General features: G+C 53.9%; 10 pseudogenes; all 10 read right to left on the bottom strand.

Annotated features, from left to right (window-relative positions):
* Positions 1–992: 992 nt before the first annotated feature.
* LOC123630088 lies at positions 993–1,111 on the bottom strand (annotated as a pseudogene).
* A 1,194-nt stretch (positions 1,112–2,305) lies between these two features.
* LOC123630099 lies at positions 2,306–2,424 on the bottom strand (annotated as a pseudogene).
* Positions 2,425–5,851: 3,427 nt separating this feature from the next.
* Positions 5,852–5,970, bottom strand: LOC123630087 (annotated as a pseudogene).
* A 1,194-nt stretch (positions 5,971–7,164) lies between these two features.
* Positions 7,165–7,283, bottom strand: LOC123630098 (annotated as a pseudogene).
* Positions 7,284–10,711: 3,428 nt separating this feature from the next.
* LOC123630086 lies at positions 10,712–10,830 on the bottom strand (annotated as a pseudogene).
* Positions 10,831–12,025: 1,195 nt separating this feature from the next.
* On the bottom strand, positions 12,026–12,144 carry LOC123630097 (annotated as a pseudogene).
* A 3,428-nt stretch (positions 12,145–15,572) lies between these two features.
* Positions 15,573–15,691, bottom strand: LOC123630085 (annotated as a pseudogene).
* A 1,194-nt stretch (positions 15,692–16,885) lies between these two features.
* On the bottom strand, positions 16,886–17,004 carry LOC123630096 (annotated as a pseudogene).
* Positions 17,005–20,453: 3,449 nt separating this feature from the next.
* On the bottom strand, positions 20,454–20,572 carry LOC123630084 (annotated as a pseudogene).
* Positions 20,573–21,766: 1,194 nt separating this feature from the next.
* On the bottom strand, positions 21,767–21,885 carry LOC123630095 (annotated as a pseudogene).
* Between the last annotated feature and the right edge of the window lie 3,233 nt (positions 21,886–25,118).

The following is a 25,118-nucleotide window of genomic DNA, read 5'->3' as shown; positions in this document are numbered from 1 at the left end:
GAAGCAGATAGTAAGTTTCTAGTTATAAACCCTGTTTAAATGGGATTATTTATTAATGTGGGGGAAATGATTAGTTTGGGGACTCTGTGTCCGTCTATCGAGGACTACGGGGTAGCCTCTCCATCGATTGGAGCCATCATGTACGTTTTTGCTAAGTTTTCCATCTAAGTTGGCACCTTTGCCCCGTAGGTGCTGTGTGGATTTTCTGTGACTTTGAATGTTATCCTTTTCAAGAATTGCATTCATTATTGTGTATTTGCGAGGAAATAAGAAATATCGAAACTATCGATCGAATGTTGATTTCATCTAGAGCTATCTTGCTGGACTCACCTAGGATTTCTACAGGTCTCCCGCGCATAGGGGCAAACATTCTCTTTTGAGAACCGTAGGAGGTGAGGAAAATGAAGAAAGGTGATTTTCCTTTCCCATATATTGTTAGTGTTTTCCCTTGTTGTAGTATGTTTTTGGAGCGTCTCTTGCAGTATCGAACAGAAGGATTTCCTATCGACACCCTGGTCTTGCTCGTGACTGTCCAAAGAATGCTTCTACTTCTTAATCCTTCAGAATATGTTCTAAAGATTTAGACGTTTGAAAAGTGTTTCTAGATGTCTTCGCCTCTGGATTCCTGAATTATGTTACCGTGAACGAATAGCCAGCTGTTTAGATTCTCTTCTTCTGCATATGTGGATAGGGTCCAATTTTTCCTGTCCTAGGGTGGTAACGTGGTCATCTCCTTGGACAACTTTAGACTGTGTCCTGAATTCAGAGCCGGTCGGTCAGAAGTTCCGGAGGCCCGGACCTGCGGCAGGTGTGTGAGGGGCGACAGCCTCGGGGACTGAGCCTCCACATCTCCAATCTGACCCTGTCTCCAGGGGCCACGGGGCAGGGTCCGGGCCGGCCGGGGGCGGAGCCGGGCCGGGCGCGGAGGGCGAAGGCCCCCCCCTCCCCTTCCCAGCCCAGGGGGGCGGGACAGAAAAAGAAGCAGAGCAAAAAGCCTACGGCACCCGGGATTCCCAGGCGGTCTCCCATCCAAGTCCTAACCGGGCCCGACCCTGCTTAGCTTCCGAGGTGAGACGAGATCGGGCGCGTTCAGGGCGGTCTGGCCGTAGACGAGGGCGGCCGCCCCCGGACGCCTCAAGAGGCCGATCTGCTGCGACGCGTCCCTCCCTGCGCAGTCGGGTCCCTCCCGCCGCCCTGGCCCTTCGCTAGCCCACCTGCCCTTATCGGGGTGGGGGTGGGGGGCCAGGCGGAGCCTGACGGGTCTCGCGCGCGCACCCCCCCACCCCCACCCAAACCACGGACGCACCGCCGTCCCACACCCCGAGGAGCAGACCCACGGGCACGCGCGCAGGGACAGGCTTCCACGCGTGGGGGCGGAGGGCCGGAGCCGGAGAGTGCGCGAGAGAGGGCCCTCCGCCGGCCCACGCGAGGGCACGGTGGGGAGGGGCTTTGGGGCGGGGCCGGGAGGAGGAGGCAGGGCCGCGCCTGCCGCTGGTCCGTCACCCGGAGGTCCTGAAGATCTGCAGTGTCCCCCCCCCACCCCGCCACCCCACCCCCGTCTGGGGAGGACCGTTCTGCCCCGATTCCCCTCAGGGCCTGCGTGTGGCAGCAGCCCCCGCGCGGGGGCGGGGGGCTGCGCGGGGGGCCGGAGCCGGCTATCCTGTGGCCCGGTGGGGTGGGGTTTGGGGTGTGTAGCCAGGGGTCCAGGGGCCGGTGGGTGGTTTGGGTTTGGGTGCGTGCGCTCCGTGTGCTGTTGTGTGTCCTCTCTGCCCAGGGGGCCAGCGAGTCGCCCTGTGCGGCGCGCCGGTGTGTCTCTCGGAGCCCCGTCGGCGGCGAGGAGCCCGCCCGGCGTGAGGCCCGGGCCCGAGGCCCGGGTGTGCGGCGGAGAGAAAGTGCACGGTGGGCCGGGTGTCCGGGGGCCCAGGACACGGTTTGCCGCCCTGGGCTGTCCCGCGCCGGGTGTACGCGATGTCCCGGAGTGCGGGGCGGCGGGTGCGGGGTCCGGGGGAGAGGAGACCCGGCGGCACTTAGGGATCCCGCCGCCCGGCCCCGGCCCGGTGTGGGGCCCAGGGTTGGGGCTCCGCTGCCGGCCCAACGGAACGCCTGGGACGCTCTGCCGCTGCCGCCACCTGGCGGTGGTGCTGCAGCGGGGGAGAGGGGAGGAAGCCCCGGGCGGGGGCAGCGGGTCGCGCCGAGGGGGGGGAGGGGCCGGGGCCCGAGGGCGAAAGTGGGGGCGGGCGCAGAAGGCGAGGGGGGGCCCCCCCACCCCCGACCCCCCGGCGGGCGGGACAAAAGAAGAAGCAAAAGCCTACAGCACCCGGTATTCCCAGGCGGTCTCCCATCCAAGTACTAACCGGGCCCGACCCTGCTTAGCTTCCCAGACCAGACGAGATCGGGCACGTTCAGGGTGCTATGGCCCTAGACGGCAGCGGCCGTCCCCGGACGCCTCGAGAGGCCCAGCTGCTACGCGGCCCTCCCGGCCCAGCGCCCCCCACCCGACCCCGCGCCCTCCTGCTGCCCAGTAGCCTTCAGAGCCTCGCTCCCTAGCTGCTACATACACACCAAACACTCAACACTTTGCCACAAACACATACACCTATGACAACAAAAATCAAGCACTCAATAGCACATCTATTCAAAGCACGGAGGACACAAACGGGAGGACAACGTGTGACTTGTCAGATTCTACAGACGTCAGGAGCCCACATGAAGGCTCAGGGAAATATTCCAAAGGAGTGTGACGTGGCTCACAGCTCCTTGGACATGAGCAGACTGGCTTCGGCGGACGGCAGCTCTTACATTTTCACAGTGGAGCAGCCGGAAAAGTAGAAAGTTCCTTCCTCGCCTTTCCTACTTCATGCAGTGGGAACCAGTCCACGGTTCTATGGTGCATGGCTACGATTATTCTGTGGGATCCTGCAAAGAAGAAATGCTGTTGGCGTCTTTGGGGACTGGGAATTTGGGTGTGAGAGGAAGAGGTGAAATCGATCAAGTCATGTAAAAAAACTCTCAGTTCTCAGTTTGAACTTGGATTATCAGTGTAAACTCAATGTGTTTTCCTGTATTTTTTTTTTCTTTTCTTCCTTTATTTTTTTTTTTTTTCCCCATGGAAAGTGCCGAGACATAGGTGCGAACTCAACAGTAGGGCATTTCACCAGCATCTAGATCGTGGTCTCTGCCAACCATCGTTACTAAACGGTCCTAAGACTTACTGGAGACATAGGCTGACTTGAAGTCTGGGGCGGGAAACGGACGCTTCTTATCCTGGGAAGCGTGGATGCTATGATATCCAACAGGACGAGGGTCACGTCAAAAGACACAGGAACCAGAATGAGTAGACTCCCGATTGCCAGACACCGGACGGTTTGATCGCCAGTAAGTCTAATAATTGCAAGATATTGAAACACATTAAATACGTTTAAATCCGCGATGAAACCCCTCACAATGCAAAAATAACTCGGGTCACTGCGGACAGCGGTAGGAAACAAAGGGAAACGGTGACAACCGGGGCTGCCCCCGACTAGTCGCGATGTATGGACACTCTTTCAAAAGACATCTCAACCCCTCACAAGGTATGGACTGTATTTGGACTCGATTCAAAGAAACTGGAATGAGCGTGTGTGTCTCAGGGAAACGCAAACATTGAGTACTTGGTGTTATCTCTAACACGGTGAAATTTTTACATGGAATAATGTGGCTGTGAGTACACTGAAAGAGGGAAGAAAGCCTCTACCTTTGATAGAAACATATTGACTTTTTATCGATGGAGGGATATTATTAAGGGGATCATGAACTTAAGGTAGGAGGGGTATAAAGGAAACAAGATCTGGCCAGGGGTTGGTGATTTCTTGAGTCAGAGGAGTGCGAGAGTATTCTACTATTCTTTCCGATTTTGCTTCTATTTCAAATTTTCCATAATGAAACGTTTCCAAGGATACCATGAACAGGGTCAAAAACAAGCTGCAAACAGGACAAGGTATCTGTTGCACATATAATTGGCAAAATATTACTGTTACAGGATATCTACGTTTAATATGCTTAATACGCCTTTGGCCCCGTGTCCTCATTATTAGTCAAGGAAATACAGAATAAAAAATGAAGCCAGATATAGTTTCCAACTCACCAGATTGAGGAAACTTAAGAAACTGATCACTGTGTTGGCTTTGAGGAAAACTCTTGCACACACCCTGCTGATATGGGAGGCGAAATTATAGAACCATTTGGAAAGCAATGTAGCATAAATGGATATGAATAAACGCTGGCATAATTCAGGAGCAAGCATATTCTCTGAGTAGCACGTACCAGAGAGAAGATAGGGCACATGTGACCAGGAAGCATCTAGGGTAATCCTCACGGGAGCCCCTTGTACACGGACCTAGTCAAAGATCGCATAAAGATACTTCGACTGATTCGTGCAGTGCCATTCTCTAGCAGCGCTGATGAACTGCAGCTTCCTGTGTAAGCGAGGAGTATTCTCCAAACAGAAGGTTTCCCCTGGCACACAAGTTGCCCAGAAGGAATCCAGAATGGTTCCACATGTATTCTATAAACTGTGAAATTAACAAACTACCTCAATGAGATAGTCCTATAACAGAGAGCAAAAACTTTCAAAGGAAAAGCAAGGAAAAGGATGACAGTCGAGATGGGATTTGTTTGGGAGAAGCGTTTTTGTGGTTCCACGCCTTGGGACAAAGATACACAGCGGCTTCCCACATATGCATCAACTCCCATTTTTATAAGGTGAGTGGAGGGGTTTTGGTACGGTTAATTCGATTTAATATAATAGTCATAATGATAATCATGATCATGATCATCATTCTTTAACATATCCCTTTCCCAAATTAAAAGAAAAAGAGAAAGAAGCAGATAGTAAGTTTCTAGTTATAAACCCTGTTTAAATGGGATTATTTATTAATGTGGGGGAAATGATTAGTTTGGGGACTCTGTGTCCGTCTATCGAGGACTACGGGGTAGCCTCTCCATCGATTGGAGCCATCATGTACGTTTTTGCTAAGTTTTCCATCTAAGTTGGCACCTTTGCCCCGTAGGTGCTGTGTGGATTTTCTGTGACTTTGAATGTTATCCTTTTCAAGAATTGCATTCATTATTGTGTATTTGCGAGGAAATAAGAAATATCGAAACTATCGATCGAATGTTGATTTCATCTAGAGCTATCTTGCTGGACTCACCTAGGATTTCTACAGGTCTCCCGCGCATAGGGGCAAACATTCTCTTTTGAGAACCGTAGGAGGTGAGGAAAATGAAGAAAGGTGATTTTCCTTTCCCATATATTGTTAGTGTTTTCCCTTGTTGTAGTATGTTTTTGGAGCGTCTCTTGCAGTATCGAACAGAAGGATTTCCTATCGACACCCTGGTCTTGCTCGTGACTGTCCAAAGAATGCTTCTACTTCTTAATCCTTCAGAATATGTTCTAAAGATTTAGACGTTTGAAAAGTGTTTCTAGATGTCTTCGCCTCTGGATTCCTGAATTATGTTACCGTGAACGAATAGCCAGCTGTTTAGATTCTCTTCTTCTGCATATGTGGATAGGGTCCAATTTTTCCTGTCCTAGGGTGGTAACGTGGTCATCTCCTTGGACAACTTTAGACTGTGTCCTGAATTCAGAGCCGGTCGGTCAGAAGTTCCGGAGGCCCGGACCTGCGGCAGGTGTGTGAGGGGCGACAGCCTCGGGGACTGAGCCTCCACATCTCCAATCTGACCCTGTCTCCAGGGGCCACGGGGCAGGGTCCGGGCCGGCCGGGGGCGGAGCCGGGCCGGGCGCGGAGGGCGAAGGCCCCCCCCTCCCCTTCCCAGCCCAGGGGGGCGGGACAGAAAAAGAAGCAGAGCAAAAAGCCTACGGCACCCGGGATTCCCAGGCGGTCTCCCATCCAAGTCCTAACCGGGCCCGACCCTGCTTAGCTTCCGAGGTGAGACGAGATCGGGCGCGTTCAGGGCGGTCTGGCCGTAGACGAGGGCGGCCGCCCCCGGACGCCTCAAGAGGCCGATCTGCTGCGACGCGTCCCTCCCTGCGCAGTCGGGTCCCTCCCGCCGCCCTGGCCCTTCGCTAGCCCACCTGCCCTTATCGGGGTGGGGGTGGGGGGCCAGGCGGAGCCTGACGGGTCTCGCGCGCGCACCCCCCCACCCCCACCCAAACCACGGACGCACCGCCGTCCCACACCCCGAGGAGCAGACCCACGGGCACGCGCGCAGGGACAGGCTTCCACGCGTGGGGGCGGAGGGCCGGAGCCGGAGAGTGCGCGAGAGAGGGCCCTCCGCCGGCCCACGCGAGGGCACGGTGGGGAGGGGCTTTGGGGCGGGGCCGGGAGGAGGAGGCAGGGCCGCGCCTGCCGCTGGTCCGTCACCCGGAGGTCCTGAAGATCTGCAGTGTCCCCCCCCCACCCCGCCACCCCACCCCCGTCTGGGGAGGACCGTTCTGCCCCGATTCCCCTCAGGGCCTGCGTGTGGCAGCAGCCCCCGCGCGGGGGCGGGGGGCTGCGCGGGGGGCCGGAGCCGGCTATCCTGTGGCCCGGTGGGGTGGGGTTTGGGGTGTGTAGCCAGGGGTCCAGGGGCCGGTGGGTGGTTTGGGTTTGGGTGCGTGCGCTCCGTGTGCTGTTGTGTGTCCTCTCTGCCCAGGGGGCCAGCGAGTCGCCCTGTGCGGCGCGCCGGTGTGTCTCTCGGAGCCCCGTCGGCGGCGAGGAGCCCGCCCGGCGTGAGGCCCGGGCCCGAGGCCCGGGTGTGCGGCGGAGAGAAAGTGCACGGTGGGCCGGGTGTCCGGGGGCCCAGGACACGGTTTGCCGCCCTGGGCTGTCCCGCGCCGGGTGTACGCGATGTCCCGGAGTGCGGGGCGGCGGGTGCGGGGTCCGGGGGAGAGGAGACCCGGCGGCACTTAGGGATCCCGCCGCCCGGCCCCGGCCCGGTGTGGGGCCCAGGGTTGGGGCTCCGCTGCCGGCCCAACGGAACGCCTGGGACGCTCTGCCGCTGCCGCCACCTGGCGGTGGTGCTGCAGCGGGGGAGAGGGGAGGAAGCCCCGGGCGGGGGCAGCGGGTCGCGCCGAGGGGGGGGAGGGGCCGGGGCCCGAGGGCGAAAGTGGGGGCGGGCGCAGAAGGCGAGGGGGGGCCCCCCCACCCCCGACCCCCCGGCGGGCGGGACAAAAGAAGAAGCAAAAGCCTACAGCACCCGGTATTCCCAGGCGGTCTCCCATCCAAGTACTAACCGGGCCCGACCCTGCTTAGCTTCCCAGACCAGACGAGATCGGGCACGTTCAGGGTGCTATGGCCCTAGACGGCAGCGGCCGTCCCCGGACGCCTCGAGAGGCCCAGCTGCTACGCGGCCCTCCCGGCCCAGCGCCCCCCACCCGACCCCGCGCCCTCCTGCTGCCCAGTAGCCTTCAGAGCCTCGCTCCCTAGCTGCTACATACACACCAAACACTCAACACTTTGCCACAAACACATACACCTATGACAACAAAAATCAAGCACTCAATAGCACATCTATTCAAAGCACGGAGGACACAAACGGGAGGACAACGTGTGACTTGTCAGATTCTACAGACGTCAGGAGCCCACATGAAGGCTCAGGGAAATATTCCAAAGGAGTGTGACGTGGCTCACAGCTCCTTGGACATGAGCAGACTGGCTTCGGCGGACGGCAGCTCTTACATTTTCACAGTGGAGCAGCCGGAAAAGTAGAAAGTTCCTTCCTCGCCTTTCCTACTTCATGCAGTGGGAACCAGTCCACGGTTCTATGGTGCATGGCTACGATTATTCTGTGGGATCCTGCAAAGAAGAAATGCTGTTGGCGTCTTTGGGGACTGGGAATTTGGGTGTGAGAGGAAGAGGTGAAATCGATCAAGTCATGTAAAAAAACTCTCAGTTCTCAGTTTGAACTTGGATTATCAGTGTAAACTCAATGTGTTTTCCTGTATTTTTTTTTTCTTTTCTTCCTTTATTTTTTTTTTTTTTCCCCATGGAAAGTGCCGAGACATAGGTGCGAACTCAACAGTAGGGCATTTCACCAGCATCTAGATCGTGGTCTCTGCCAACCATCGTTACTAAACGGTCCTAAGACTTACTGGAGACATAGGCTGACTTGAAGTCTGGGGCGGGAAACGGACGCTTCTTATCCTGGGAAGCGTGGATGCTATGATATCCAACAGGACGAGGGTCACGTCAAAAGACACAGGAACCAGAATGAGTAGACTCCCGATTGCCAGACACCGGACGGTTTGATCGCCAGTAAGTCTAATAATTGCAAGATATTGAAACACATTAAATACGTTTAAATCCGCGATGAAACCCCTCACAATGCAAAAATAACTCGGGTCACTGCGGACAGCGGTAGGAAACAAAGGGAAACGGTGACAACCGGGGCTGCCCCCGACTAGTCGCGATGTATGGACACTCTTTCAAAAGACATCTCAACCCCTCACAAGGTATGGACTGTATTTGGACTCGATTCAAAGAAACTGGAATGAGCGTGTGTGTCTCAGGGAAACGCAAACATTGAGTACTTGGTGTTATCTCTAACACGGTGAAATTTTTACATGGAATAATGTGGCTGTGAGTACACTGAAAGAGGGAAGAAAGCCTCTACCTTTGATAGAAACATATTGACTTTTTATCGATGGAGGGATATTATTAAGGGGATCATGAACTTAAGGTAGGAGGGGTATAAAGGAAACAAGATCTGGCCAGGGGTTGGTGATTTCTTGAGTCAGAGGAGTGCGAGAGTATTCTACTATTCTTTCCGATTTTGCTTCTATTTCAAATTTTCCATAATGAAACGTTTCCAAGGATACCATGAACAGGGTCAAAAACAAGCTGCAAACAGGACAAGGTATCTGTTGCACATATAATTGGCAAAATATTACTGTTACAGGATATCTACGTTTAATATGCTTAATACGCCTTTGGCCCCGTGTCCTCATTATTAGTCAAGGAAATACAGAATAAAAAATGAAGCCAGATATAGTTTCCAACTCACCAGATTGAGGAAACTTAAGAAACTGATCACTGTGTTGGCTTTGAGGAAAACTCTTGCACACACCCTGCTGATATGGGAGGCGAAATTATAGAACCATTTGGAAAGCAATGTAGCATAAATGGATATGAATAAACGCTGGCATAATTCAGGAGCAAGCATATTCTCTGAGTAGCACGTACCAGAGAGAAGATAGGGCACATGTGACCAGGAAGCATCTAGGGTAATCCTCACGGGAGCCCCTTGTACACGGACCTAGTCAAAGATCGCATAAAGATACTTCGACTGATTCGTGCAGTGCCATTCTCTAGCAGCGCTGATGAACTGCAGCTTCCTGTGTAAGCGAGGAGTATTCTCCAAACAGAAGGTTTCCCCTGGCACACAAGTTGCCCAGAAGGAATCCAGAATGGTTCCACATGTATTCTATAAACTGTGAAATTAACAAACTACCTCAATGAGATAGTCCTATAACAGAGAGCAAAAACTTTCAAAGGAAAAGCAAGGAAAAGGATGACAGTCGAGATGGGATTTGTTTGGGAGAAGCGTTTTTGTGGTTCCACGCCTTGGGACAAAGATACACAGCGGCTTCCCACATATGCATCAACTCCCATTTTTATAAGGTGAGTGGAGGGGTTTTGGTACGGTTAATTCGATTTAATATAATAGTCATAATGATAATCATGATCATGATCATCATTCTTTAACATATCCCTTTCCCAAATTAAAAGAAAAAGAGAAAGAAGCAGATAGTAAGTTTCTAGTTATAAACCCTGTTTAAATGGGATTATTTATTAATGTGGGGGAAATGATTAGTTTGGGGACTCTGTGTCCGTCTATCGAGGACTACGGGGTAGCCTCTCCATCGATTGGAGCCATCATGTACGTTTTTGCTAAGTTTTCCATCTAAGTTGGCACCTTTGCCCCGTAGGTGCTGTGTGGATTTTCTGTGACTTTGAATGTTATCCTTTTCAAGAATTGCATTCATTATTGTGTATTTGCGAGGAAATAAGAAATATCGAAACTATCGATCGAATGTTGATTTCATCTAGAGCTATCTTGCTGGACTCACCTAGGATTTCTACAGGTCTCCCGCGCATAGGGGCAAACATTCTCTTTTGAGAACCGTAGGAGGTGAGGAAAATGAAGAAAGGTGATTTTCCTTTCCCATATATTGTTAGTGTTTTCCCTTGTTGTAGTATGTTTTTGGAGCGTCTCTTGCAGTATCGAACAGAAGGATTTCCTATCGACACCCTGGTCTTGCTCGTGACTGTCCAAAGAATGCTTCTACTTCTTAATCCTTCAGAATATGTTCTAAAGATTTAGACGTTTGAAAAGTGTTTCTAGATGTCTTCGCCTCTGGATTCCTGAATTATGTTACCGTGAACGAATAGCCAGCTGTTTAGATTCTCTTCTTCTGCATATGTGGATAGGGTCCAATTTTTCCTGTCCTAGGGTGGTAACGTGGTCATCTCCTTGGACAACTTTAGACTGTGTCCTGAATTCAGAGCCGGTCGGTCAGAAGTTCCGGAGGCCCGGACCTGCGGCAGGTGTGTGAGGGGCGACAGCCTCGGGGACTGAGCCTCCACATCTCCAATCTGACCCTGTCTCCAGGGGCCACGGGGCAGGGTCCGGGCCGGCCGGGGGCGGAGCCGGGCCGGGCGCGGAGGGCGAAGGCCCCCCCCCTCCCCTTCCCAGCCCAGGGGGGCGGGACAGAAAAAGAAGCAGAGCAAAAAGCCTACGGCACCCGGGATTCCCAGGCGGTCTCCCATCCAAGTCCTAACCGGGCCCGACCCTGCTTAGCTTCCGAGGTGAGACGAGATCGGGCGCGTTCAGGGCGGTCTGGCCGTAGACGAGGGCGGCCGCCCCCGGACGCCTCAAGAGGCCGATCTGCTGCGACGCGTCCCTCCCTGCGCAGTCGGGTCCCTCCCGCCGCCCTGGCCCTTCGCTAGCCCACCTGCCCTTATCGGGGTGGGGGTGGGGGGCCAGGCGGAGCCTGACGGGTCTCGCGCGCGCACCCCCCCACCCCCACCCAAACCACGGACGCACCGCCGTCCCACACCCCGAGGAGCAGACCCACGGGCACGCGCGCAGGGACAGGCTTCCACGCGTGGGGGCGGAGGGCCGGAGCCGGAGAGTGCGCGAGAGAGGGCCCTCCGCCGGCCCACGCGAGGGCACGGTGGGGAGGGGCTTTGGGGCGGGGCCGGGAGGAGGAGGCAGGGCCGCGCCTGCCGCTGGTCCGTCACCCGGAGGTCCTGAAGATCTGCAGTGTCCCCCCCCCCACCCCGCCACCCCACCCCCGTCTGGGGAGGACCGTTCTGCCCCGATTCCCCTCAGGGCCTGCGTGTGGCAGCAGCCCCCGCGCGGGGGCGGGGGGCTGCGCGGGGGGCCGGAGCCGGCTATCCTGTGGCCCGGTGGGGTGGGGTTTGGGGTGTGTAGCCAGGGGTCCAGGGGCCGGTGGGTGGTTTGGGTTTGGGTGCGTGCGCTCCGTGTGCTGTTGTGTGTCCTCTCTGCCCAGGGGGCCAGCGAGTCGCCCTGTGCGGCGCGCCGGTGTGTCTCTCGGAGCCCCGTCGGCGGCGAGGAGCCCGCCCGGCGTGAGGCCCGGGCCCGAGGCCCGGGTGTGCGGCGGAGAGAAAGTGCACGGTGGGCCGGGTGTCCGGGGGCCCAGGACACGGTTTGCCGCCCTGGGCTGTCCCGCGCCGGGTGTACGCGATGTCCCGGAGTGCGGGGCGGCGGGTGCGGGGTCCGGGGGAGAGGAGACCCGGCGGCACTTAGGGATCCCGCCGCCCGGCCCCGGCCCGGTGTGGGGCCCAGGGTTGGGGCTCCGCTGCCGGCCCAACGGAACGCCTGGGACGCTCTGCCGCTGCCGCCACCTGGCGGTGGTGCTGCAGCGGGGGAGAGGGGAGGAAGCCCCGGGCGGGGGCAGCGGGTCGCGCCGAGGGGGGGGAGGGGCCGGGGCCCGAGGGCGAAAGTGGGGGCGGGCGCAGAAGGCGAGGGGGGGCCCCCCCACCCCCGACCCCCCGGCGGGCGGGACAAAAGAAGAAGCAAAAGCCTACAGCACCCGGTATTCCCAGGCGGTCTCCCATCCAAGTACTAACCGGGCCCGACCCTGCTTAGCTTCCCAGACCAGACGAGATCGGGCACGTTCAGGGTGCTATGGCCCTAGACGGCAGCGGCCGTCCCCGGACGCCTCGAGAGGCCCAGCTGCTACGCGGCCCTCCCGGCCCAGCGCCCCCCACCCGACCCCGCGCCCTCCTGCTGCCCAGTAGCCTTCAGAGCCTCGCTCTCTAGCTGCTACATACACACCAAACACTCAACACTTTGCCACAAACACATACACCTATGACAACAAAAATCAAGCACTCAATAGCACATCTATTCAAAGCACGGAGGACACAAACGGGAGGACAACGTGTGACTTGTCAGATTCTACAGACGTCAGGAGCCCACATGAAGGCTCAGGGAAATATTCCAAAGGAGTGTGACGTGGCTCACAGCTCCTTGGACATGAGCAGACTGGCTTCGGCGGACGGCAGCTCTTACATTTTCACAGTGGAGCAGCCGGAAAAGTAGAAAGTTCCTTCCTCGCCTTTCCTACTTCATGCAGTGGGAACCAGTCCACGGTTCTATGGTGCATGGCTACGATTATTCTGTGGGATCCTGCAAAGAAGAAATGCTGTTGGCGTCTTTGGGGACTGGGAATTTGGGTGTGAGAGGAAGAGGTGAAATCGATCAAGTCATGTAAAAAAACTCTCAGTTCTCAGTTTGAACTTGGATTATCAGTGGAAACTCAATGTGTTTTCCTGTATTTTTTTTTTCTTTTCTTCCTTTATTTTTTTTTTTTTTTCCCCATGGAAAGTGCCGAGACATAGGTGCGAACTCAACAGTAGGGCATTTCACCAGCATCTAGATCGTGGTCTCTGCCAACCATCGTTACTAAACGGTCCTAAGACTTACTGGAGACATAGGCTGACTTGAAGTCTGGGGCGGGAAACGGACGCTTCTTATCCTGGGAAGCGTGGATGCTATGATATCCAACAGGACGAGGGTCACGTCAAAAGACACAGGAACCAGAATGAGTAGACTCCCGATTGCCAGACACCGGACGGTTTGATCGCCAGTAAGTCTAATAATTGCAAGATATTGAAACACATTAAATACGTTTAAATCCGCGATGAAACCCCTCACAATGCAAAAATAACTCGGGTCACTGCGGACAGCGGTAGGAAACAAAGGGAAACGGTGACAACCGGGGCTGCCCCCGACTAGTCGCGATGTATGGACACTCTTTCAAAAGACATCTCAACCCCTCACAAGGTATGGACTGTATTTGGACTCGATTCAAAGAAACTGGAATGAGCGTGTGTGTCTCAGGGAAACGCAAACATTGAGTACTTGGTGTTATCTCTAACACGGTGAAATTTTTACATGGAATAATGTGGCTGTGAGTACACTGAAAGAGGGAAGAAAGCCTCTACCTTTGATAGAAACATATTGACTTTTTATCGATGGAGGGATATTATTAAGGAGATCATGAACTTAAGGTAGGAGGGGTATAAAGGAAACAAGATCTGGCCAGGGGTTGGTGATTTCTTGAGTCAGAGGAGTGCGAGAGTATTCTACTATTCTTTCCGATTTTGCTTCTATTTCAAATTTTCCATAATGAAACGTTTCCAAGGATACCATGAACAGGGTCAAAAACAAGCTGCAAACAGGACAAGGTATCTGTTGCACATATAATTGGCAAAATATTACTGTTACAGGATATCTACGTTTAATATGCTTAATACGCCTTTGGCCCCGTGTCCTCATTATTAGTCAAGGAAATACAGAATAAAAAATGAAGCCAGATATAGTTTCCAACTCACCAGATTGAGGAAACTTAAGAAACTGATCACTGTGTTGGCTTTGAGGAAAACTCTTGCACACACCCTGCTGATATGGGAGGCGAAATTATAGAACCATTTGGAAAGCAATGTAGCATAAATGGATATGAATAAACGCTGGCATAATTCAGGAGCAAGCATATTCTCTGAGTAGCACGTACCAGAGAGAAGATAGGGCACATGTGACCAGGAAGCATCTAGGGTAATCCTCACGGGAGCCCCTTGTACACGGACCTAGTCAAAGATCGCATAAAGATACTTCGACTGATTCGTGCAGTGCCATTCTCTAGCAGCGCTGATGAACTGCAGCTTCCTGTGTAAGCGAGGAGTATTCTCCAAACAGAAGGTTTCCCCTGGCACACAAGTTGCCCAGAAGGAATCCAGAATGGTTCCACATGTATTCTATAAACTGTGAAATTAACAAACTACCTCAATGAGATAGTCCTATAACAGAGAGCAAAAACTTTCAAAGGAAAAGCAAGGAAAAGGATGACAGTCGAGATGGGATTTGTTTGGGAGAAGCGTTTTTGTGGTTCCACGCCTTGGGACAAAGATACACAGCGGCTTCCCACATATGCATCAACTCCCATTTTTATAAGGTGAGTGGAGGGGTTTTGGTACGGTTAATTCGATTTAATATAATAGTCATAATGATAATCATGATCATGATCATCATTCTTTAACATATCCCTTTCCCAAATTAAAAGAAAAAGAGAAAGAAGCAGATAGTAAGTTTCTAGTTATAAACCCTGTTTAAATGGGATTATTTATTAATGTGGGGGAAATGATTAGTTTGGGGACTCTGTGTCCATCTATCGAGGACTACGGGGTAGCCTCTCCATCGATTGGAGCCATCATGTACGTTTTTGCTAAGTTTTCCATCTAAGTTGGCACCTTTGCCCCGTAGGTGCTGTGTGGATTTTCTGTGACTTTGAATGTTATCCTTTTCAAGAATTGCATTCATTATTGTGTATTTGCGAGGAAATAAGAAATATCGAAACTATCGATCGAATGTTGATTTCATCTAGAGCTATCTTGCTGGACTCACCTAGGATTTCTACAGGTCTCCCGCGCATAGGGGCAAACATTCTCTTTTGAGAACCGTAGGAGGTGAGGAAAATGAAGAAAGGTGATTTTCCTTTCCCATATATTGTTAGTGTTTTCCCTTGTTGTAGTATGTTTTTGGAGCGTCTCTTGCAGTATCGAACAGAAGGATTTCCTATCGACACCCTGGTCTTGCTCGTGACTGTCCAAAGAATGCTTCTACTTCTTAATCCTTCAGAATATGTTCTAAAGATTTAGACGTTTGAAAAGTGTTTCTAGATGTCTTCGCCTCTGGATTCCTGAATTATGTTACCGTGAACGAATAGCCAGCTGTTTAGATTCTCTTCTTCTGCATATGTGGATAGGGTCCAATTTTTCCTGTCCTAGGGTGGTAACGTGGTCATCTCCTTGGACAACTTTAGACTGTGTCCTGAATTCAGAGCCGGTCGGTCAGAAGTTCCGGAGGCCCGGACCTGCGGCAGGTGTGTGAGGGGCGACAGCCTCGGGGACTGAGCCTCCACATCTCCAATCTGACCCTGTCTCCAGGGGCCACGGGGCAGGGTCCGGGCCGGCCGGGGGCGGAGCCGGGCCGGGCGCGGAGGGCGAAGGCCCCCCCCTCCCCTTCCCAGCCCAGGGGGGCGGGACAGAAAAAGAAGCAGAGCAAAAAGCCTACGGCACCCGGGATTCCCAGGCGGTCTCCCATCCAAGTCCTAACCGGGCCCGACCCTGCTTAGCTTCCGAGGTGAGACGAGATCGGGCGCGTTCAGGGCGGTCTGGCCGTAGACGAGGGCGGCCGCCCCCGGACGCCTCAAGAGGCCGATCTGCTGCGACGCGTCCCTCCCTGCGCAGTCGGGTCCCTCCCGCCGCCCTGGCCCTTCGCTAGCCCACCTGCCCTTATCGGGGTGGGGGTGGGGGGCCAGGCGGAGCCTGACGGGTCTCGCGCGCGCACCCCCCCACCCCCACCCAAACCACGGACGCACCGCCGTCCCACACCCCGAGGAGCAGACCCACGGGCACGCGCGCAGGGACAGGCTTCCACGCGTGGGGGCGGAGGGCCGGAGCCGGAGAGTGCGCGAGAGAGGGCCCTCCGCCGGCCCACGCGAGGGCACGGTGGGGAGGGGCTTTGGGGCGGGGCCGGGAGGAGGAGGCAGGGCCGCGCCTGCCGCTGGTCCGTCACCCGGAGGTCCTGAAGATCTGCAGTGTCCCCCCCCCCACCCCGCCACCCCACCCCCGTCTGGGGAGGACCGTTCTGCCCCGATTCCCCTCAGGGCCTGCGTGTGGCAGCAGCCCCCGCGCGGGGGCGGGGGGCTGCGCGGGGGGCCGGAGCCGGCTATCCTGTGGCCCGGTGGGGTGGGGTTTGGGGTGTGTAGCCAGGGGTCCAGGGGCCGGTGGGTGGTTTGGGTTTGGGTGCGTGCGCTCCGTGTGCTGTTGTGTGTCCTCTCTGCCCAGGGGGCCAGCGAGTCGCCCTGTGCGGCGCGCCGGTGTGTCTCTCGGAGCCCCGTCGGCGGCGAGGAGCCCGCCCGGCGTGAGGCCCGGGCCCGAGGCCCGGGTGTGCGGCGGAGAGAAAGTGCACGGTGGGCCGGGTGTCCGGGGGCCCAGGACACGGTTTGCCGCCCTGGGCTGTCCCGCGCCGGGTGTACGCGATGTCCCGGAGTGCGGGGCGGCGGGTGCGGGGTCCGGGGGAGAGGAGACCCGGCGGCACTTAGGGATCCCGCCGCCCGGCCCCGGCCCGGTGTGGGGCCCAGGGTTGGGGCTCCGCTGCCGGCCCAACGGAACGCCTGGGACGCTCTGCCGCTGCCGCCACCTGGCGGTGGTGCTGCAGCGGGGGAGAGGGGAGGAAGCCCCGGGCGGGGGCAGCGGGTCGCGCCGAGGGGGGGGAGGGGCCGGGGCCCGAGGGCGAAAGTGGGGGCGGGCGCAGAAGGCGAGGGGGGGCCCCCCACCCCCGACCCCCCGGCGGGCGGGACAAAAGAAGAAGCAAAAGCCTACAGCACCCGGTATTCCCAGGCGGTCTCCCATCCAAGTACTAACCGGGCCCGACCCTGCTTAGCTTCCCAGACCAGACGAGATCGGGCACGTTCAGGGTGCTATGGCCCTAGACGGCAGCGGCCGTCCCCGGACGCCTCGAGAGGCCCAGCTGCTACGCGGCCCTCCCGGCCCAGCGCCCCCCACCCGACCCCGCGCCCTCCTGCTGCCCAGTAGCCTTCAGAGCCTCGCTCCCTAGCTGCTACATACACACCAAACACTCAACACTTTGCCACAAACACATACACCTATGACAACAAAAATCAAGCACTCAATAGCACATCTATTCAAAGCACGGAGGACACAAACGGGAGGACAACGTGTGACTTGTCAGATTCTACAGACGTCAGGAGCCCACATGAAGGCTCAGGGAAATATTCCAAAGGAGTGTGACGTGGCTCACAGCTCCTTGGACATGAGCAGACTGGCTTCGGCGGACGGCAGCTCTTACATTTTCACAGTGGAGCCGGAACAATAGAAGGTTCCTTCCTCGCCTTTCCTACTTCATGCAGTAGGAACCAGTCCACGGTTCTATGGTGCATGGCTACGATTATTCTGTGGGATCCTGCAAAGAAGAAATGCTGTTGGTGTCTTTGGGGACTGGGAATCTGGGTGTGAGAGGAAGAGGTGAAATCGGTAAAGTAATGTAAAAAAACTCTCAGTTCTCAGTTTGAACTTGGATTATCAGTGTAAACTCAATGTGTTTTCCTGTAATTTTTTTTTCTTTTCTTTCTCTCTTTCTTTCTTTCTTTTTTTTTTTTTTTTTTTTTAAGTTTTTCCACGGAAAGTGCTGAGACATAGGTGCGAACTCGACACTAGTGCATTTCACCAGCATCTAGATTGTGGTCTCCGCCAACCATCGTTATTAAACGGTCCTAAGACTTACTGGAGACATACGCTGACTTGAGGTCTGGGGCGGGAAACGCACGCTTCTCATACTGGGAAGCACGGATGCTACCATATCCAACAGGACGAGGGTCACGTCAAAAGACACAGGAACCAGAATGAGTAGACTCCCGTTTGCCAAACACAGGACGGTTTGATCGCCAGCAAGTCTAATAATTGCAAGATATTGAAACACGTTCAATACGTTTAAATCCACGATGAAACCCCTCACAATGCAAAAATAGCTCGGGTCACTGCGGACAGCGGTAGGAAACAAAGGGAAATGGTGACAACCGGGGCTGCCCCCGACTAGTCGCGATGTATGGACACTCTTTCAAAAGACATCTCAACCCCTCACAAGGTATGGACTGTATTTGGACTGGATTCAAAGAAACTGAAATGAGCGTGTGTGTCTCAGGGAAACGCAAACATTGAGTACTTGCTGTTATCTCTAACACGGTGAAATTTTTACATGGAATAATGTGGCTGTGAGTACCCTGAAAAAGGGAAGAAAGCCTCTACCTTTGATAGAAACATATTGACTTTTTATCGTTGGAGGGATATTATTAAGGGGATCATGAACTTAAGGTAGGAGGGGTATAAAAGAAACAAGATCTGGCCAGGGGTTGGTGATTTCTTGAGTCAGGGTAGTGAGAAAGTATTCTACTATTCTTTCCGATTTTGTTTCTATTTCAAATTTTCCATAATAAAAAGTTTCCAAAGATATCATGAAGAGGGTCAAAAACAAGCTTCAAACAGGACAAGGTATCTGTAGCCCATATAATTGGCAAAATATGACTGTTACAGAATATCTACGTTTAATACGCTTAATACGCCTTTGGCCCCGTGTCCTCATTATTGGTCAAGGAAATGCAGAATAAAAAATGAAGCCAGATATAGTTTCCAACTCACCAGATTGAGGAAACTTAAGAAACTGATCACTGTGTTGGCTTTGAGGAAAACTCTTGCACACACCCTGCTGATATGGGAGGCGAAATTATAGGACCATTTGGAAAACACTGTAGCCTAAATGGAAATGAATAAACACTGGCATAATTCAGGAGCAAGCATATTCTCTGAGTAGCACGTACCCGAGAGAAGATAGGGCACATGTGACCAGGAAGCATCTAGGGTAATCCTCACGGGAGCCCCTTGTACACGGACCTAGTCAAAGATCGCATAAAGATGCTTCGACTGATTCGTGCAGTGCCATTCTCTAGCAGCGCTGATGAACTGCAGCTTCCTGTGTAAGCGAGGAGTATTCTCCAAACAGAAGGTTTCCCCTGGCACACAAGTTGCCCAGAAGGAATCCAGAATGGTTCCACATCTATTCTATAAACTGTGAAATTAACAAACTACCTCAATGAGATAGTCCTATAACAGAGAGCAAAAACTTTCAAAGGAAAAGCAAGGAAAAGGATGACAGTCGAGATGGGATTTGTTTGGGAGAAGCGTTTTTGTGGTTCCACGCCTTGAGACAAAGATACACAGCGGCTTCCCACATATGCATCAACTCCCATTTTTATAAGGTGAGTGGTGGGGTTTTGGTACGGTTAATTCGATTTAATATAATAGTCATAATGATAATCATGATCATGATCATCATTCTTTAACATATCCCTTTCCCAAATTAAAAGAAAAAGAGAAAGAAGCAGATTGTAAGTTTCTAGTTATAAACCCTGTTTAAATGGGATTATTTATTAATGTGGGGGAAATGATTAGTTTGGGGACTCTGTGTCCGTCTATCGAGGACTACGGGGTAGCCTCTCCATCGATTGGAGCCATCATGTACGTTTTTGCTAAGTTTTCCATCTAAGTTGGCACCTTTGCCCCGTAGGTGCTGTGTGGATTTTCTGTGACTTTGAATGTTATCCTTTTCAAGAATTGCATTCATTATTGTGTATTTGCGAGGAAATAAGAAATATCGAAACTATCGATCGAATGTTGATTTCATCTAGAGCTATCTTGCTGGACTCACCTAGGATTTCTACAGGTCTCCCGCGCATAGGGGCAAACATTCTCTTTTGAGAACCGTAGGAGGTGAGGAAAATGAAGAAAGGTGATTTTCCTTTCCCATATATTGTTAGTGTTTTCCCTTGTTGTGGTATGTTTTTGGAGCGTCTCTTGCAGTATCGAACAGAAGGATTTCCTATCGACACCCTGGTCTTGCTCGTGACTGTCCAAAGAATGTTTCTACTTCTTAAGCCTTCAGAATATGTTCTAAAGATTTAGACGTTTGAAAAGTGTTTCTAGATGTCTTCGCCTCTGGATTCCTGAATTATGTTACCGTGAACGAATAGCCAGCTGTTTAGATTCTCTTCTTCTGCATATGTGGATAGGGTCCAATTTTTCCTGTCCTAGGGTGGTAACGTGGTCATCTCCTTGGACAACTTTAGACTGTGTCCTGAATTCAGAGCCGGTCGGTCAGAAGTTCCGGAGGCCCGGACCTGCGGCAGGTGTGTGAGGGGCGACAGCCTCGGGGACTGAGCCTCCACATCTCCAATCTGACCCTGTCTCCAGGGGCCACGGGGCAGGGTCCGGGCCGGCCGGGGGCGGAGCCGGGCCGGGCGCGGAGGGCGAAGGCCCCCCCCTCCCCTTCCCAGCCCAGGGGGGCGGGACAGAAAAAGAAGCAGAGCAAAAAGCCTACGGCACCCGGGATTCCCAGGCGGTCTCCCATCCAAGTCCTAACCGGGCCCGACCCTGCTTAGCTTCCGAGGTGAGACGAGATCGGGCGCGTTCAGGGCGGTCTGGCCGTAGACGAGGGCGGCCGCCCCCGGACGCCTCAAGAGGCCGATCTGCTGCGACGCGTCCCTCCCTGCGCAGTCGGGTCCCTCCCGCCGCCCTGGCCCTTCGCTAGCCCACCTGCCCTTATCGGGGTGGGGGTGGGGGGCCAGGCGGAGCCTGACGGGTCTCGCGCGCGCACCCCCCCACCCCCACCCAAACCACGGACGCACCGCCGTCCCACACCCCGAGGAGCAGACCCACGGGCACGCGCGCAGGGACAGGCTTCCACGCGTGGGGGCGGAGGGCCGGAGCCGGAGAGTGCGCGAGAGAGGGCCCTCCGCCGGCCCACGCGAGGGCACGGTGGGGAGGGGCTTTGGGGCGGGGCCGGGAGGAGGAGGCAGGGCCGCGCCTGCCGCTGGTCCGTCACCCGGAGGTCCTGAAGATCTGCAGTGTCCCCCCCCCACCCCGCCACCCCACCCCCGTCTGGGGAGGACCGTTCTGCCCCGATTCCCCTCAGGGCCTGCGTGTGGCAGCAGCCCCCGCGCGGGGGCGGGGGGCTGCGCGGGGGGCCGGAGCCGGCTATCCTGTGGCCCGGTGGGGTGGGGTTTGGGGTGTGTAGCCAGGGGTCCAGGGGCCGGTGGGTGGTTTGGGTTTGGGTGCGTGCGCTCCGTGTGCTGTTGTGTGTCCTCTCTGCCCAGGGGGCCAGCGAGTCGCCCTGTGCGGCGCGCCGGTGTGTCTCTCGGAGCCCCGTCGGCGGCGAGGAGCCCGCCCGGCGTGAGGCCCGGGCCCGAGGCCCGGGTGTGCGGCGGAGAGAAAGTGCACGGTGGGCCGGGTGTCCGGGGGCCCAGGACACGGTTTGCCGCCCTGGGCTGTCCCGCGCCGGGTGTACGCGATGTCCCGGAGTGCGGGGCGGCGGGTGCGGGGTCCGGGGGAGAGGAGACCCGGCGGCACTTAGGGATCCCGCCGCCCGGCCCCGGCCCGGTGTGGGGCCCAGGGTTGGGGCTCCGCTGCCGGCCCAACGGAACGCCTGGGACGCTCTGCCGCTGCCGCCACCTGGCGGTGGTGCTGCAGCGGGGGAGAGGGGAGGAAGCCCCGGGCGGGGGCAGCGGGTCGCGCCGAGGGGGGGGAGGGGCCGGGGCCCGAGGGCGAAAGTGGGGGCGGGCGCAGAAGGCGAGGGGGGGCCCCCCCACCCCCGACCCCCCGGCGGGCGGGACAAAAGAAGAAGCAAAAGCCTACAGCACCCGGTATTCCCAGGCGGTCTCCCATCCAAGTACTAACCGGGCCCGACCCTGCTTAGCTTCCCAGACCAGACGAGATCGGGCACGTTCAGGGTGCTATGGCCCTAGACGGCAGCGGCCGTCCCCGGACGCCTCGAGAGGCCCAGCTGCTACGCGGCCCTCCCGGCCCAGCGCCCCCCACCCGACCCCGCGCCCTCCTGCTGCCCAGTAGCCTTCAGAGCCTCGCTCCCTAGCTGCTACATACACACCAAACACTCAACACTTTGCCACAAACACATACACCTATGACAACAAAAATCAAGCACTCAATAGCACATCTATTCAAAGCACGGAGGACACAAACGGGAGGACAACGTGTGACTTGTCAGATTCTACAGACGTCAGGAGCCCACATGAAGGCTCAGGGAAATATTCCAAAGGAGTGTGACGTGGCTCACAGCTCCTTGGACATGAGCAGACTGGCTTCGGCGGACGGCAGCTCTTACATTTTCACAGTGGAGCAGCCGGAAAAGTAGAAAGTTCCTTCCTCGCCTTTCCTACTTCATGCAGTGGGAACCAGTCCACGGTTCTATGGTGCATGGCTACGATTATTCTGTGGGATCCTGCAAAGAAGAAATGCTGTTGGCGTCTTTGGGGACTGGGAATTTGGGTGTGAGAGGAAGAGGTGAAATCGATCAAGTCATGTAAAAAAACTCTCAGTTCTCAGTTTGAACTTGGATTATCAGTGTAAACTCAATGTGTTTTCCTGTATTTTTTTTTTCTTTTCTTCCTTTATTTTTTTTTTTTTTCCCCATGGAAAGTGCCGAGACATAGGTGCGAACTCAACAGTAGGGCATTTCACCAGCATCTAGATCGTGGTCTCTGCCAACCATCGTTACTAAACGGTCCTAAGACTTACTGGAGACATAGGCTGACTTGAAGTCTGGGGCGGGAAACGGACGCTTCTTATCCTGGGAAGCGTGGATGCTATGATATCCAACAGGACGAGGGTCACGTCAAAAGACACAGGAACCAGAATGAGTAGACTCCCGATTGCCAGACACCGGACGGTTTGATCGCCAGTAAGTCTAATAATTGCAAGATATTGAAACACATTAAATACGTTTAAATCCGCGATGAAACCCCTCACAATGCAAAAATAACTCGGGTCACTGCGGACAGCGGTAGGAAACAAAGGGAAACGGTGACAACCGGGGCTGCCCCCGACTAGTCGCGATGTATGGACACTCTTTCAAAAGACATCTCAACCCCTCACAAGGTATGGACTGTATTTGGACTCGATTCAAAGAAACTGGAATGAGCGTGTGTGTCTCAGGGAAACGCAAACATTGAGTACTTGGTGTTATCTCTAACACGGTGAAATTTTTACATGGAATAATGTGGCTGTGAGTACACTGAAAGAGGGAAGAAAGCCTCTACCTTTGATAGAAACATATTGACTTTTTATCGATGGAGGGATATTATTAAGGGGATCATGAACTTAAGGTAGGAGGGGTATAAAGGAAACAAGATCTGGCCAGGGGTTGGTGATTTCTTGAGTCAGAGGAGTGCGAGAGTATTCTACTATTCTTTCCGATTTTGCTTCTATTTCAAATTTTCCATAATGAAACGTTTCCAAGGATACCATGAACAGGGTCAAAAACAAGCTGCAAACAGGACAAGGTATCTGTTGCACATATAATTGGCAAAATATTACTGTTACAGGATATCTACGTTTAATATGCTTAATACGCCTTTGGCCCCGTGTCCTCATTATTAGTCAAGGAAATACAGAATAAAAAATGAAGCCAGATATAGTTTCCAACTCACCAGATTGAGGAAACTTAAGAAACTGATCACTGTGTTGGCTTTGAGGAAAACTCTTGCACACACCCTGCTGATATGGGAGGCGAAATTATAGAACCATTTGGAAAGCAATGTAGCATAAATGGATATGAATAAACGCTGGCATAATTCAGGAGCAAGCATATTCTCTGAGTAGCACGTACCAGAGAGAAGATAGGGCACATGTGACCAGGAAGCATCTAGGGTAATCCTCACGGGAGCCCCTTGTACACGGACCTAGTCAAAGATCGCATAAAGATACTTCGACTGATTCGTGCAGTGCCATTCTCTAGCAGCGCTGATGAACTGCAGCTTCCTGTGTAAGCGAGGAGTATTCTCCAAACAGAAGGTTTCCCCTGGCACACAAGTTGCCCAGAAGGAATCCAGAATGGTTCCACATGTATTCTATAAACTGTGAAATTAACAAACTACCTCAATGAGATAGTCCTATAACAGAGAGCAAAAACTTTCAAAGGAAAAGCAAGGAAAAGGATGACAGTCGAGATGGGATTTGTTTGGGAGAAGCGTTTTTGTGGTTCCACGCCTTGGGACAAAGATACACAGCGGCTTCCCACATATGCATCAACTCCCATTTTTATAAGGTGAGTGGAGGGGTTTTGGTACGGTTAATTCGATTTAATATAATAGTCATAATGATAATCATGATCATGATCATCATTCTTTAACATATCCCTTTCCCAAATTAAAAGAAAAAGAGAAAGAAGCAGATAGTAAGTTTCTAGTTATAAACCCTGTTTAAATGGGATTATTTATTAATGTGGGGGAAATGATTAGTTTGGGGACTCTGTGTCCGTCTATCGAGGACTACGGGGTAGCCTCTCCATCGATTGGAGCCATCATGTACGTTTTTGCTAAGTTTTCCATCTAAGTTGGCACCTTTGCCCCGTAGGTGCTGTGTGGATTTTCTGTGACTTTGAATGTTATCCTTTTCAAGAATTGCATTCATTATTGTGTATTTGCGAGGAAATAAGAAATATCGAAACTATCGATCGAATGTTGATTTCATCTAGAGCTATCTTGCTGGACTCACCTAGGATTTCTACAGGTCTCCCGCGCATAGGGGCAAACATTCTCTTTTGAGAACCGTAGGAGGTGAGGAAAATGAAGAAAGGTGATTTTCCTTTCCCATATATTGTTAGTGTTTTCCCTTGTTGTAGTATGTTTTTGGAGCGTCTCTTGCAGTATCGAACAGAAGGATTTCCTATCGACACCCTGGTCTTGCTCGTGACTGTCCAAAGAATGCTTCTACTTCTTAATCCTTCAGAATATGTTCTAAAGATTTAGACGTTTGAAAAGTGTTTCTAGATGTCTTCGCCTCTGGATTCCTGAATTATGTTACCGTGAACGAATAGCCAGCTGTTTAGATTCTCTTCTTCTGCATATGTGGATAGGGTCCAATTTTTCCTGTCCTAGGGTGGTAACGTGGTCATCTCCTTGGACAACTTTAGACTGTGTCCTGAATTCAGAGCCGGTCGGTCAGAAGTTCCGGAGGCCCGGA

Source organism: Lemur catta, unplaced genomic scaffold, assembly GCF_020740605.2.
Source record: "Lemur catta isolate mLemCat1 unplaced genomic scaffold, mLemCat1.pri scaffold_91_ctg1, whole genome shotgun sequence".
NCBI lineage: Eukaryota > Metazoa > Chordata > Mammalia > Primates > Lemuridae > Lemur > Lemur catta.
This window is presented reverse-complemented; position numbering and strand designations above follow the sequence as displayed.